The sequence below is a fragment of the Entelurus aequoreus genome, linkage group LG08 (assembly GCF_033978785.1).
Source record: "Entelurus aequoreus isolate RoL-2023_Sb linkage group LG08, RoL_Eaeq_v1.1, whole genome shotgun sequence".
Classification (NCBI taxonomy): Eukaryota; Metazoa; Chordata; class Actinopteri; order Syngnathiformes; family Syngnathidae; genus Entelurus; species Entelurus aequoreus.
The window spans coordinates 18,734,059-18,748,430 of NC_084738.1; the positions used below are offsets into that span (position 1 = coordinate 18,734,059).

Here is a 14,372-nt window from a genome sequence, read left to right on the forward strand (position 1 = left end):
TTGGACCTGTGAGTGAAAAAAACAAGCCCAAGGGTGGTCCATTTAAAACGTGATCCCTTCATTTAGCCCCTGGATACCCTTTGTACAGTTATGTGTTCATTTTGGGGAGTTAATGACACATTCCATGGACTATAAGCATGCCTAAAGAGCTGTGTAGCACTCTTGCATGCATAAGAGACCCCAAAAAATACTCTCATCGATGGCTGGGAAATGCACATTTATCCTAAAATTGTTTACAGTGGTACCTCTTAAGATTGAACACAATCCAATCCAGGAAGTTGATCACAGATTTTAACATAAAATATGAAATCAGAAGTGTGTTTGATATTTGATATGTGCTCCCAAATCCAGCACTTTCCACCGGCTCTTATCCTCCAGATCAGTGATTCTCAAACTGTGGTTTGCATACCACTAGTAGTACGTTGGTTCCATCTAGTGGTACTTCAAAGAATCCCTCATCTAAATAAATACATTTTATTTGATTCATTATTCAAGTCCTGTCTGTGAATGTTCTCATTCATCCAGGTCATTGTCATCTCAGGGCATTCAATCGATCGCAACTGGACTGTTTGGTTTGTCTTGAAAGATGTTTCACCGCTCATCAGAGGCTTCATCACTTTGTGCTCATAGACTTAGATTGGTCAGATCTAGTCCAGCGGCTGGTGCCAAAACCCCAAATATTTATACTCCAAAACCAGGAGGGGCCACCTGGGCAAGGATGGTTTCGCCCTATCCTAGTGAAAAAACAACTGTTTCAATGCAAACGCACAATCCTCACTGTCAAAACCAACGACAGCCGTTGAAGTGTAATTTCCCCTCGTTAGCATTGAGGTATCGTGTGGCAGAAAAGTCGCTGTGGATCGACTACTACCAGTCCAAAATAATCGGAATCCCCCTCGTAAGCATTCCATTTAGTTTTAAACAAATGGCATTCTGGTCACCTTCTGTGATCAGAATGTTACTAACTCCTGCTATTTGGTGTAGGCTAAATTGCAGAGTCTTTTAGGAATGGTTGAAAGGACAGTGTTGTATGTGGGAGACAGGTAGTGCCGCAGACCACCACCTCTGTTCAGGGATGGTTTTTGAACCTTGACATAGATGGCTTCCCTCACTCCTCTTTCGTACCATCCGTCCTCCCTGTCCAGCATCTGTACATTTTTGTTCTCAAATAAGTGCTGTTTCTCCCTGAGGTGCAAGTAGACGGCTGAGTCTTGGCCTGAAGAGTTTGCCCAGTCTACGCTGTGCCAAGCCTCTGCTTAGTGGTCGCTTTGTTTCCCCAATGTATGAATCAATTATTTAATTAAGTCCAGTGTTTTATTTTTTTCTAGAAAATGGATGGATTCAAACACAGTGTTACTATTCAATGTTACGAAGGCTAAAAATATTAAATATACTTGTTAAATAAAACGTCTGCCATGTGTTTAAACAATACTTAGGCCTACTACGCTACTGTATTTTAATGTTGGTTATTATAGTGGTACATGGAAAACCAAGTGTTTTCTGAGGTGGTACTTGGTGAAAATAGTTTATTCACAATGGATTTACATTTTTTATTCAGCGTGACTTGCCCAGTTGGGCTTTTCTCGTTCACGGTACCTGCTGCTAGCTGGTAAGCTGCTGTACATTTAATACCAAAGTACAAAAACATCAATTTTAAAATGACACTTGCGTAAAATGAATAGGAAGAGCCATAGTTTAGTACAGTGCTTCTCAAAAGTACCACCTCAGAAAACATTTGGCTGATTCGCGGTCTTTTACCAGATCTCGCAAATCCGCGCATAATCATGTGATAAAGTAAACACTGAGGTAAACACTGTGGAACGTCTTGAGCTTTGCCATCGATCAATTGATTGATTGATTGAAACTTTTGTTAGTAGTTTGCACAGTACAGTACATATTCCGTACAGTTGACCACTAAATGGTAACACCCGAATAAGTTTTTCAACTTGTTTAAGTCGGGGTCCACGTTAATCAATTCATGGTAATACCCGCAGTCAGGCGTGTCCGTGACGGCCTTGACTTGACTCGTGAAAAAGACGACAGTTTTGCTTTGCAGGGCGACCACTTTATTACATTTTTTAAGCAAGTGGCAACACAACAGTAGCACCATCCCTAGCGAGCGTTGTAGACCTACACAACTCCCACAAACCACGCCCCTGCTTCCATGGTATCCGTATCAGCTGGCATTTAAAATAGGACCGCACATAGGTGCCCGAGATATGCCTGTATATGATTTTTTGATTTTAGACCTCCAGAATCAGCATTTGGTTTAACATGGTGAAATTACGTCTAAAAACCTTTGACAAGTTGACTTCATGGCCATCCTTGCCCTTTAAGACATTTCAAAGTGTAAATTACTATCCCCCTTGAAGTTGGACGGTTTTATTTTGAAAGTATTAAACAAGATAACTTATTTTGTGTTTGTGCATGACTTCCTGTCCAACACATGCAGATTTTAGCTGAATTGATCCGCTGTGTTGCTGCGACCGGCAAAAACAGAAGTTCTGTGTATGTTAAGCGCACAGATCCACAGGCTGTGGAAACGGTCACATTGACTTAAATACAAGCGTAAAGAGTCCACCGCCTATTTACGCAACGCAGCCGTGACACATCCTCTGGAATTTAGGGGTAACACTGTGTATGAATATCAGAAAATAAAACATTGTACCTTAATCAAGTGATTATTTTGTGTACCAGGAGCCCCCGTAGCACTAGTGGTACGCATACCACAGTTTAACAATCACTGCTCTTGTGTATTCAATCCTAACTCTTATTGATAATATCTTCACTTACTGTGCTTAACATGTTATCATTTTTATGGAGAAAAAAAATCACATTATCAGCATTTTAGATCCACCACAGTGTATTGTTTTATTAGTCATGACTTTTATTGTACCTACCAGATAGAAACACATGTTCTGATAACGAAGATTGTGCAATTTTCCTTTGCAATGACACCCTCTCTGGCTATGAGACACACTGCTGCACTGTGTCTGTGTGTGCGTGTGTGCGTGTGTGCATGTGTGTGTGTGCGTGCGTGCGTGCGTGCGTGCGTGCGTGTCTGTGTGCGTGTGTGTCTGCGTGTGTGTCTGCGTGCGTGTCTGTGTGCGTGTCTGTGTGTCTGTGTGTCTGTGTGTCTGTGTGTCTGTGTGTCTGTGTCTGTGTGTGTGTGTGTGTGTGTGTGTGTGTGTGTGTGTGTGTGTGTGTGTGTGTGTGTGTGTGTGTGTGTGTGTGTGTGTGTGTGTCCAACAATGTTAGGCAAGCTTAGCTGAGCTGTGACAGAGCATGAAATATAGAAACAACACGCTCGGATTCGCATAACCCATTGGCGTACATTTTCTTCTCAATTCTATTTCCCCTTCTACAATGTTATTTGGCTTATTTGTCTTCGATAGTTTCACTTTGTGTTCCTCAATGCGCGGTCCATTGACTTTTTGGAAGCGTTTGCTGCCGGTCAGCTTCACTCAGAAAAACACTTAATAGACAACCATATTAAAAAAAATTCTCATGCATTTGTGTGTTTTCATAAATCAGTATGCTTGCTGTAGACAAGATTCAATTCCAGTCTAACAATATGTGGCTGTTTAAAAAAAAAAAAAAAAGTTAAAGTACCAATGATTGTCACACACACACACTGCCATTTGACCCATCCCCTTGTTCACCCCCTGGGAGGTGAGGGGGGCAGTGGGCAGCAGCAGTGACTGCGCCCGGGAATTATTTTTGGTGATTTAATCACCAATTCCAGCCCTTGATGCTGAGTGCCAAGCAGGGAGGTAATGGGTCCCATGTTTATAGTCTTTGGTATGACTCGGCCGGGGTTTGAACTCACAACCTACCGATCTCATGCACTCTAACCACTAGGCCACTGAGTAGGTTTACTAATGTTTACTGATTGCACTTACCCACAACACCCTTGTATTTATTAAGAAGTGTGTGGTTTAGTTTATTTTGAGCATGCTTAACAAAGTTATATTAAAACACAATGCAACATGTCCGAAAAGAAGTAGGAACAAGTAGGGCTGGGTGATATGGACCATAACTGATATCCCGGTATTTCTAGTCCGAATGCCGATAAAAGGTGTAAGGTATTTTACTGGTATCTTAAACAAAACATGCAAAATACTTAAGGTCGTCTAAGTGTTTTATGGCTAGATAACCAGCGTTGAGACTAGTACTCAGATTATTTGTGTTGTAAGTAGTAACCTAACATGTTGTTTTTTCTAGTCGAATAGTCGCCACTGGAGCCGTCGAGCCGCCATATTCTTTTGAAAAGTTTGTTGTGTTGTGTCATTGTGCATCAAAGAAGCCTACGTAAGCATGCAAGAGGCGGGGTTGAGCCAAAGGGAATGCCCTGTGCTTTGCCCGTCAGGCGCTAAGAAGATCAAGCGGCCGTAACAAAGTCACATCAAAAGATACTAGTATGGCGGTATTGTCTCTTTCTAAAAATATACAAGTTTGAACTATATTACAGGTATACCGCCCAGCCCTAGAAAAAAGCAGAGCTTATTGTGGTATCTACATGTACGACGGAGTAGCATGATTCAATGCATGGTGGTTGCTAATGGCCTTGGGTGCCCTGAGCCCCAAAAGTCCCTCTGCTTTCTTCTCATAGTCAATACCAGTGCCGCGTCTGTCTCCGCATGATGGATGATTGCATTTATCGCCTCTCTACTCGATAGGCTTTCCTCTCCCTTTTAATTGGATTAAAACTGTCCAACACTGGACTGGAGCGGCATGGCTGCGAGCCGTGCTTATGTGTCTGAATAATTTCAGCGTGTCTTCTTTCTGTTGGGGATGGGGTCAGCTCCTAAAGAACCAGAACATAGTTGGCATGCAGACTATGCAGCGGTGTTTACAAGTAGGGCTGTAGATATGGGTCATAATATAAATTGGTTAATATATTGATACGTTTCTTGAATTAATCGAGTAATTGGATAAAACACACTTTCTAACCTTGGTGCGTACTTTAGGGAAAATTGTAGAATTAAAAGTGTTTCTGATCGCCGCTATCATCAATTAAAGTTTATTTATATAGCACCTAATTACAAGTGCCTCAAAGGGCTGCACAAAACACAATTACATCGTCTGATCTAAAATCCACATCTGGGCAATGAATAACTCAAAAAGCCAAAAATGGGGAAAAGAAGAAACCTTGGGAAGGGGCCAAGTGGATGCCTAGTGGGTACAGTCATTGAATTATTCATGATAATGTGAAAATCCAGTCCATTGGGAGGCTGTCACAGGGTCGTAGGAGGTCTTCTTCCATATCGTAGAGGAGCTGTCCAGTCAGTGCAGGTGGGCCAGCATAGGCGTAGTATATTTTCTAATAAATGCACATCATCAATATTGAAATTGCACTTTTTACATATGTGCATTAATAAAAATGAATACAAATCTCCACACACAAATCATGACATTAACACACCACCACTCTCACACCATGTCCTCTTATTTAAAGTTCCGGGCACTTCATGCAGTCTGGATTTGATAAATTTTTGTATTAATCACAAACAACGTTAAATCAATGCAGCAGACTATAAATAGAAGCTTTTCTTATTGTTGTTAGTGCTGTGAACATTTTGTTGCATCTCGTGATCATTTATGTCAGAGGTTAGCGTAACTTGGTGACATCAGTAATTGTGTCACAATACTTAAGTTCCCATCTTGCTAAAGGCTTTGCTGTGTCAGCATGGCTCTTGCTGACTCGGCTAAAAAACCCATTGGTCACAAAAGGCATCAAAAAGTGATGGCTCCACCATCTTCCTCCCTGAATCTGGAGCTTCTCGTCAGCTCGCTGCTATCGTGCTCGAAAAGACCTCAGACAGTTTCCTCTGTGTAAATATTCAAATATCCCAAGCTGTCTCCACTGCTGGCATATTTGCTCTGTGAAAATGAGCATATGTCATGAAATATTCACAGAGGGCATCGCGGGAGGTCAGGTGCTTCTGTTCGTCTATTGTCTTCCCTTTTTGCCCTTTCCGGAATGGTATTTGGATTCTTGCACCGTACTTGTCTGCTGGAGTTAGTTGGTTCAAATCATATGAATGATTATTGGGTTGTGAGGCCCTAGTCATAAGGTGTTTATGGTCTTATAAGTCAAGCTTACATAAAATGGCAGCAACAGAAACGTAACTGTTTCGAAAAGGACATCGCTTACAGCTCATAGTTATAGTTATTGAATTACCCTGAGGAGGTTTACTGTGAACAATTGAGTCTTTGTTTCTGCGGTGTTATACCCTTTTGTTGTTTTCCAAAATTGCTACTATCTGCCGCGCAGATCCAGTTTAGAGTCTTTTGGTTTGTAAATCAATGTTTTAGCTAAAGGTGTTACATCGCCTTTCTTCAACATGTTTTACTATAATTTAAGTAGTAAATTCAACAGTAAGTTAACAGGTTAGGGGCACTACTGTGGCACGAATGCTATATTTTGATGGAATCTCAAGGTTAAGGCAAAATGTCCTAAACATTTTGTACTCAACACAACACTGCACATGTACCAACAAAGAGACTTGGTGTATACCTGGATTGACCTATGAGAGGGAGCAATAAAATACACTATAAAAAAGAAGAAGCGCTAGGTTGTTAAGCGTTAGCTTAACTGCTAACTCAATTGCAATGGGTATTGTAATTTGTATTACACATTAAATAAACATTTATGTATTTGCCACAACATATTGGGTTGGGTGTCATTTCTAAAGTCCATCTCACTTTTATCTTAGCACCATCCTGTCGCTATTAGTTGCAGGAATCTTTGGGCACCTCACGAATCGATTACGATTCAGGTATTCGATTATAAATTCATTGTTTATGCATCTTTAATTATTGTACTATACAGTATATCATTATTATATTGTACGTTATTAATATGTTTTATATTAATATTATACCTTAATAAATGTATTATATTTAATTATTAATAGTATGTATAAAAAGGCTCCATCTTTGGCTGGTATCTATTATTGACTACCCATTCATATCTGTAGCTGACAGTGTTGTTGCACTGTGTGGAATTGAATGGAATCGAACTTTGTCATGGCACTTAAACAGTACAACAAAATGACATTTTCAGTTCAAACCCGTTCAAGATGAAACCTACAGTAAATTATACAGGGTAGACGGAACAGGAACACTGATAGGTTGCCACAAGTGTGGCGCCCCGTAAAAGTGGGAAAAGGGTAAAACATGGGATGAAGAGTTGAGTTGAGTTTGAGTTTATTTGGAACATGCATGCATACAACATGATACGTCACAATTTCCAGTTCCTTTATTCAACATGTTCGAAAAGGAGTAGGAAGAAGCAGAACTGAATTAATCCTACCCCTTTTCCTTTACATAGCAGTTGCTAAACTTTTGTTCACTTCCTGTTCTCAATTTATTCACAATATACTCCATAATAATAACATTAAAATAAATCAATAATAATGAATGAAGTAAGTTATATTTCATATGGTGAGATAAATAAGATTATCTAAAAAATGAATGGATGGATGAAATAAATTCAGAATGTTTACAACATGGGTCTTCTCCATTGTACTTTGTAACCACTTTAAGTTTGAAGAGTTTCTTGAAGTGGATCATATTAGTACATTGTTTGATTTCTTTACTTAATCCATTCCATAATTTAATTCCACATACTGATATACTAAAAGATTTCAAGTGTTGTACGAGCATACAAATGTTTTCAATTAAATTTTTCTCTAAGATTATATTTCTCCTCTTTTGTTGAGAAGAATTGTTGTACATTCTTGGGTAGCAGATTATAGTTTGCTTTGTGCATAATTTTAGCTGTTTGCAAATTCACTCTCTCGTGGAATTTCAGTATTTTTGATTCAATGTATAAAGAGTTTTTTTTAACACGGTTAATGAATGAAGTGTACTTTTGTAGTTATTTCCCCATATTTCTGCACAATAACTCAGATATGGTAACACTAGCGAGCAATAGAGAATATAGAGTGGTTTTTGGTCTAAAACATGTTTTGCTTTATTCATTATTGACGTGTTTCTTGCCACTCTGTTGTATATTTTTTATATGAGATTTCCAGTTAATTTTATCATCAATCAATATACCTAGAAATGTGGTTTCATTTACTCTTTCCATTTCTATTCCGTCTATTTGTATTTGTGTTTGACTATCCCTTCTACTGTTGGAGGAGGAGAAAAAAAGTAAGTTCCAAACCAAACTCCTGTTTGTGGAAGTGCTCCGTTTGAGACTAGGAAAAAAACCTCAAGCAAGCACTTATGCATATTACGACACACAACTCGAGACTTTCAACCGTAGATATTCTCTCCCTTGACTTGTTAGACTACATGCTAATTTCCTTTTTTTAGTTGTTAACTTTCTGTTGTACCACGGTTCCTTTAAGACTTCTGTGGAATTGTACAAAGCATTTATTATTTTCTTGTTTCATTACTTGACATCCAAGCTAGCTTAGTGCCGTGGCTAGCAAAGCTTGTCCTCTCCTTCTTTCTCTGTGTGTGTCCGCACGAGATCTACATTTTAGAAACATCTCTATTACATTATTTAATATACATAATAAATAATCGATACTTGGACATGTGTCCAGCCATTCAAAATTGTACACGTTCCAACCGTGGTGCATCAATGATTCAATCATTTTTCCCACCTCTGGTTTGCTATCTTTTTATGTTTTGTTTTTGTCTTCTTCAGACAGCTAGCTCAACCATGGAGTCCGTGGATTTGGAAATCAAGCTCAAAATTGGCCATATTATTTTCTAATGCGTACCAGGCTAGTCAAGTCAACAACGTCCTGTATAGAATTTTACAAACTTTTTGTGACAAAGTGCTCCATTTCTAAACTGGTTTCCATAATGTTGATCCCTTTCGCTAAGTCATATTGTGTCAAAGTAGCATCAGTCTCCCCACGCTAAAAGACGTCACGCGCAGGCGTCCTCCCGAATGGGAATCCATCCATTCTGAGGACAGTCATACTCGACTACGAGTGACTGCCGATGATGATGATGATGAGAAACTATCTGATACTCGCATCTAGAAACTCGCCTCCCACTCCCAGCACTCGTGGCTCAGGCCTGTAATTGTGATGTGGGAACCCCGCCAGGGTTGAGTAATAAGTCCTATTACTCATGCTAGAACACCTGGCTGGTCGAAAGGAATCTCTGCCAGTTTATTTGAAAGTCAAAGTAACCTTGACTCATCAATATAAATACATGATGATTTCTTGTGTCCCAGAAATTATTTTCAGTTGGAAAACGAGCTTTGTTTCAGATGACGTGGAAAGAATACAGATTTGCCATTTTTAAAACTGATTTGGTTATGCCCAGCCAATAAATATCCTTTCATATATTGCCCGAAATTATTGCTCTTTTATCCTGCACTACAATGAGCTAATGCAACGAAATGTTTTTCTTATCTGTACTGTAAAGTTGAAATTTGAATGACAATAAAAGGAATTCTAAGTCAAAGAAAGGGCATGTGATTTTGCAATGCATTTTGGGGGCTGGGTAGCCATTGTGGCTGGACAAAATTTTTGCTCACATGGCTGTACTCAACCAGCAGTATTGTGAGAGAGAACAACAAACTAGATCAAAATGGATTCTACGAAATAAAAAAAATTGGCACTGTACCGAAACAAACTGGACCCTGTTCCAAAGGTTCGCCAAAATAAGCAGAATTGGTGGAATTGAACCATGTGAGCATGACCAATAGACGACATTTGAGCAAGCTGCCGAACGTGTCCTGTATCTCGGTCGTCAACGGGGTCAGTTTTTATACAGTCCAAACATTCGGAATGCAAAGGCGAGAAAGGCTCATGGACAAACCAAGTTTGGGTGTGTGCAAGACCTCAGAATTTTAGCTCAGAAATAGAACACTGTCATCCTTTACAGGTAAGTCAACAGGACTTGTCACTGTGTGGTGTCTACTGGAGAAATTAGATTCAAACTAAATATATTTTAAGTCTGAATATTTAAACTCTTCTCAGTTATTGATCAATGAATACGGGTATTGCTTTTTTCCCCAAATACTGTATGTTGTTCGTAACCCGCAGCTAGCTCAGCTTAGCAGCTAACGCTAAAAGAATAAAACATGCTTTGATTCAAACTTACCAGTGTGAAAACGCAGTGAACACACCAAAATGTACCAGGTGATGGTGTTAAAAGTCATGTTTGATCGTCGCACGTCTGCTATCCAGGCTATAAAGCGACTTTGGGTACTTAGAAAAGCGCTATATAAATCCCAGGTATTATTATTATTATTATTCATTGTCTCTTCATTAGCTCACTAATCCAACTTTCTTGGCTTTGCTTCTACGCTGGAAATTTGAAACATTTCATCAAATAGTTTTTTTTTTTTAAGTGATTACGACATTTATTGTGGCAGTTAATTATGTCGTACGTTTTGAACTCGTTAAGGACTGAGTCTTGCCATCAGCCATGTAAGTAAGCTATTCCGAGGCCAGCAAGAACCACAATGCATTGTGTTTCCACGCCACGCTTTTGAGCCCTATAGTTACAGAGCTATGGAAGTCTTGCTTTGAACTGATTGCAGCAATTTTATCAGAACAACACTGACATTTTCATCGCAATGGACTTGTGAAGAGACAGAAAACAATAATTGTGACACTTTAATGCTTTAAACTATTCGGTCTGATAATTTCCTCCTGCATTCATGTCACTTATCAGTGAATATCACATTGTATTGTCTTCAATATCTATTATACATCTAAAGTTCTGTGCCGGCATACTGAGGAAGTTCCGGTTTATCTCAGCAGTAGCTCACTGTGTTATATCTGGAAATGGGCAATAATGTCACAGAGGAAAGAGTTATGGGCCTCACACAGCCTGTCGCTAATCCCATGCTGCTCTTGCACACCTGCCTATCAAGTAGCTTAATAAACTTTGGAGAGAAATGAGGCTGTTAATTGATGCTATAGAAGTGAACTACACTAAATAGCAAGCAATCAAAATGGTTAAATTCCTGATTAATCAATTTGTAATCAATAATTGTAGGTTATTGTGAACACAATATAAATACAGACCATTTACCATTTAAATTGTGATACTGGGGTCATTAACTTGTTAGTTGAGACTTTACTCAGTCAGCAAGGGGAAAATGTGTTTTGAAACCAAAATATGAAACTTGTCACAAGATGGACTGAAATGGTGAGACACTTACTGACAGGCTGTCAGGTTGTGCAATGTCCCTTTGGTGCTGACTCATGTATACTGTACACTTTGGTTCAAACAGAAGTCGATAAAATTTCAGAATAGTCTATGAAAGAAGTACTGTGACTCACAAAAGAGAGTACATAACTTACATTTCAGCAATAATTCTAGTATATCTTCTTAAGAGACAGTACTATACAGAAGAAATAAAATCAAATATACTGTTTGCTTGTTTAACAGTGTTTGGGCTCCTTTTGTTTGGAAACTGCCATGCAGCCCCGTTTTACAAGAGAGAAGGTCATGCTGTGCTTCAGTATGTCACAGTACTAGTTGGAATCCACGTTTCTTTCAATGATCCACAGCTCCTGAGTACCGGCAGCACTTAACAGCCCTAGATCCTGATTAGGGATGAGTACCGAATGCTGTACTTTTTTAGCACCGACAGAATCCCGCCGGTCAGGTAAAATCAAACAGTGCCATATTATGGTACCATGGTTGCCCGTCACGCCCAATTACCTACTCTTCACACTTTGGCACTTGGCGATCACTCCAGCGGCACTGAGAGCATGCTTAGCCAAACAACCTCTAGGTAATGTTGCAATTTTCACTGCCAACAAAGAAATTGACTCAAATGTTCCAACGTAAGAAATACGCTAGCTTGAGACTAATATACATTGGCTTTGCTGTTGATTAGCATTACATGCCAATTTTAACACATCAAATTTGTTAATGAAAACCACAATTAAAATGCAAGTTACAATGAAACAGCTGGTGCATAATGAGTACAATACTTACACTTTTTAAGGCGCAACAAAAAACAACAAAAAACACTACTGTTGTCTAAAGTCTAGAACTTGTAACTGCAACTTAGTATATCACACTTGCTAAAAAGAAAAATATAACAACTGGACAGCAGTTATCATAATCAGCTCTTTTTGTAAGGATTTTATTATCAATAAAAGTTATTATTTATTATTACACACAAAAGTATAGAACATTGGTACCATAGAGGACCGGTATCGATTCCCAAGTACCTGGGAATTGGTACCGTATCAGTTCAAATGTGAACGGTGCCCACCCCTAACCATGATGCCACCACCATGCTTGGCACACCTATGTTACTACTCACTTGAATTGCTGCTTAAAGCAGTTGTTGTGGTGTTAATATGTTCTGACACAAAGCCATCAATTTTCAGGATAGCACTCGTTTTTTGTGTTCGATTAATAAAGTAAAAAGGTTCCTCAAGTAGCAGGCCACGTTTTCCCCCCAGGCTCCTGGGCCCTGAGCCAAGCTTGGAGAGGCAGTGCTAATGACTGTCGCACAAAGGCCAAATGTCTCACAGTGAGGCGGGGAGAACGTGGCGAGACTCGGCCAACTTGCTGCAGAGTTCAGTATGCAGATTGAATCCCCGCGGCCAGCAATACATGACTGGCATCGACGTAATCAACAGTTCTTTGCGCCACACGACCTGACTTCACCGTCATGCACCCACTGCCGTCTTCTATTTGTAGTCTGGACAGAGTTATGAATTCAATTTGTTCCCAACTTTTTTTTTGGTCCGAGCTTTGTTACAGTCTAGAGCGCTTTGATTGTCTTTCTTCCAGCGAGCATTTATGCAAGGGTCATTGATGCGCTGATTATTTATTCAGACTGTGCACTTTGCATTGAAACCCTTGTTGCAGAAAGATCATTATTCTAAAGGAGGAGCACTCTCTCTCTCTTTCGCTCTCTCACGCTGTCGCTCCACTGTAAGCTGCTGGCTGTCTGCCCGGGTGTGCGACACCGAGGAACTGAGGAGCTGAAGTGGGCACTTTTAGAGCAGCTTGACTGAACACAGGGCCAAGGACAAAAGGTGCGATCATGGGTCTCTGTGAGTGAGTGGTGATTTGAACACAGACATGATCTTTTTTTAAGTAGCATCTTGGGATCACATGTCCGACTTCTTTTAATGCAAGCTCAAAATTGGGACATTTTTTTAAGTTAAGCGCCCCTTATCGTTGTGACCTTATAATGAGAAAATCAAGTGTGTTATTTGAAATATCCTTAAGAGGATGATCAATTCATTGTGAAAGCCCTTTGACGTCCGCTTCAGACGGATGATAAGAATTTGCCATCTCTTTAGCTCCGGTGCCAACTGAATCAATTGATTTGACAAACTTGCCATGCGGCTGACACCACGGCTTTGCTGTTTCGCCTAGATGAAATAGCCTGACGGTTATGGAAATGGTCAGAAGGGGAAGGAGCTGTCATTAAACAAGAGCCGCTGATGCTGGTTGTTATGGCTGTCGCAGGCCCTAGCAGACGAATAAGAGGGACGAGGCATGTGTTATCGATGCTAACGTTGGACAAACTTTCGTTGGACTTGAAGCATCGCAGTATTTCCTTATTACACTACAGACTGATTTTCCTTGTAGTCTAATTATTAACCACAAGCTGGAGTTAATGTTTTGACAAATTGGGCCTTACTTCCTTTAGTGTTTGCAGCTTGTACATTATATTGTGATCATTTAGAGCCTCCCTCTAGGGTGCCCGTCTTAGGTTGCAGTGCTGACTTCAGCCTAGGAGAATAAATGCTCTGCTAATGGCTCCTGACGTAAAGTACTGGAACTTCTACCTACGTGCTTTTATGGTCCAAGGGTTAAAGGCTGAGGGTACAGGCCAACCTCAGCACAAATGTAAATCATGTGACTATTCTGTATCTACAAATAGATCCAGTGTGTAAAGTACAGTAGTACATTTGCATGCCTGTGTATAGTACAGTAGTACATCAATTTACAAGCTGAATTGGCTTTGTGATGAAGTTCTTAACTGACTGAAAACTGTACCACGATATACGTTTTTTATATTGGTCGATATCAATAATTGTTGATTTTATTTTTTTTTAAACCTATGGAAAATATGGACGAGGCAAAACATTTATTAAAAGTCAAAATTTTTATTTCAAATGAAAATTTCCCTGATTATAATCCCCCCAGCTATCAAAGCGGAAAGGAAATGTCAACACAACCATGGAAAACAATCAACATCAATGGAAGCAAATTCTAAAATCACAATAAACACTTAATAACCTCTTTTAATCAAGGTGAAAAAATAAAGAATTTGTAAGAAATGCTTAATAAAGTGTTACAAAATGTGCAAAGTATGACAATGTAAACATAGAAAAACCTGAGAAGAATGTTTTTTGCAGGTTTACTACCAGGAAGTGACGTGGTCTGTGTAACATTTAATT

General features: G+C 39.6%; 1 protein-coding gene across 7 annotated transcripts in view; it reads left to right on the forward strand.

Moving 5' to 3' along the window:
* The window catches only part of LOC133655570 (calpain-15-like), a 146,488-nt gene that overhangs the window by 69,377 nt on the left and 62,739 nt on the right, over positions 1 to 14,372 (forward strand). Inside the window, exon 1 of one of the 7 annotated variants that reach the window (XM_062055845.1) lies at positions 12,885 to 12,995. The exons of the other annotated variants lie outside the window; for them this stretch is intronic. The gene's annotated coding sequence lies outside the window, so the exon portion shown is untranslated. Of the gene's footprint in view, positions 1 to 12,884; positions 12,996 to 14,372 lie in introns of those variants that run through there. 7 annotated transcript variants of the gene reach the window in all.